The sequence below is a fragment of the Uranotaenia lowii genome, chromosome 2 (assembly GCF_029784155.1).
Source record: "Uranotaenia lowii strain MFRU-FL chromosome 2, ASM2978415v1, whole genome shotgun sequence".
In the NCBI taxonomy this organism is placed as follows: Eukaryota; Metazoa; Arthropoda; class Insecta; order Diptera; family Culicidae; genus Uranotaenia; species Uranotaenia lowii.
In genome coordinates this window covers 365,891,877-365,893,582 of record NC_073692.1, presented here as the reverse complement: position 1 = coordinate 365,893,582, position 1,706 = coordinate 365,891,877, and the positions used below count along the sequence as shown (strand labels likewise).

The 1,706-nt window shown below is 40.6% G+C and overlaps 1 long non-coding RNA gene across 1 annotated transcript; it reads right to left on the bottom strand.

Moving 5' to 3' along the window:
* Positions 1–384: 384 nt before the first annotated feature.
* On the bottom strand, positions 385–1,177 carry LOC129748710 (uncharacterized). Its single transcript, XR_008737793.1, has 3 exons — positions 957–1,177; positions 754–889; positions 385–657 (listed from the first exon to the last, which is right to left on the bottom strand). It is a non-coding gene; the product is annotated as an uncharacterized LOC129748710 (long non-coding RNA).
* Positions 1,178–1,706: the final 529 nt, after the last annotated feature.

Genomic DNA, 1,706 nt, shown 5'->3' with positions numbered 1-1,706 from the left:
AAACGCTTCCATATCAACTGTTTTGGCAGCTACTTTTGATGATTTTGTTGACCAGCCAGATCCGTTCGTAGAAAAATTTACTTTTTGTCCTTTTCCGTGGGCCGTTTGCTTGGTTGCTTACCGTACTCTCCGGTCCATTCGCCAAATTTCACAAAATCGCAAAGATTTACATTTGATTGGTGGCAGACGAGAAATGTCATTTTGATACAGCAGGGCTGCTTAGAAATTTCGAAATTCATCTGGTAACACCAATTTCGTACGTATGGCGTTCGAACGAAAACAAGAATACCATTTTCGAATTCGATCGAAAGTATCCGTTCGAACGAACGAAAGATACGCCGTAAACAAGAATAAGGGTGAATATCAACATTCAATTAATGTCATCAAATCATGTTTCTGATCCTGCTTTATTTATCGATAATCATAAAAATCGGAACTGTTCTGTTTACATTCCGTTTCACATTTTTGAAGGTCATTGCGTTGTCTGCAGAGGAGTGCTTGGGAATCCTGACGTTCTGATCTCCAACGGTGCCGAATCGGAAAAAAAATATTTGAAAAAATTGTTCCGGATCAATTCTGCATGGAAAAAGACCCGGGCAACCACTAGCTCTTCCACCTGTGCCGATAATCGCGGCGCTTAGTTTCGTCGCTCAGAACCTGTGGGAACAAGAACAAAAAAAAATATTTTAGTTTTCTCCTTGCTCTTCAATTTTAATTAAGTTCAGAGGGCACTGATACTGAAAGTAAACTCACCTTGGTATTACGGAAACAACTTGCGCCCCACATCCGGATCGCTCTTGTTCGCCCACACTACTGGTCAGCTGCCCGTCGCTTTCTCCTTGGCAGAGATATTTTCCAATATTGTTGGAATCTCCTCGGAGCTGCTAACCTAGAAACGGAGAAAACAAATTTTGCATCTGGGAATCAAATTTTAGAATATCGATGGTAGTACTCACATTTGTTCCGATTCCGCTTACGGCCTCTCCTATCTTTTGTCCAGTTCTGCGATCGCTGCTCGTTCCCAGCCAGCAGATGTACCAAGCAAATCCGATGTGGAGCTAAACAGTATACACCGGCACTAGCACCCGACAACAGTTGATGTGTTTCCGTGTTTTCATTTGGGACTACGTTTAAATTTCAACCATAATCTGTTTTTTTCATCTGAACTTCTAAAACGGTTGAAATTCAAACATTCATAATGGTTGAAAAATAATAAGTATTGGTGTTCTTCAAGAAATCCCAGAAAATGGTTCAATAAAAGTCATTTTTGGTTAAAAAAATATGAGCGTGCACGTGCTCGGCAGACTGCAATGCAAATGCTGTTCGCACGTATACCAATGTACCTTCGATTCATGGCTCCCAAATAGCGATTTTTGCATTTTCAATGCTTGGATATGACTTTTAGTTAGTCGAATAACTTATTTTCTCCAACTTCCGCCAATTATCCCGCCTTTATCCCGCCAATTTTAGTGATTCCGAAAATTTTAGTGATCCCGCCGATTGTAGTTCAATTGTCCCTTTACCGAATGAAACTGCTCGCCGGAAACTTACTTTGTACTACCAAAACGCAGGTGGTATCCGCACTAAGACAACCGCTTTCAACAGAGCTCTTTCTGCTAGCGATTATGATTGTATCCTCATAACAGAAACTTGGTTGAATGATAAATTTCATAACAGCGAACTATCGTCTAATTACAACATCTATC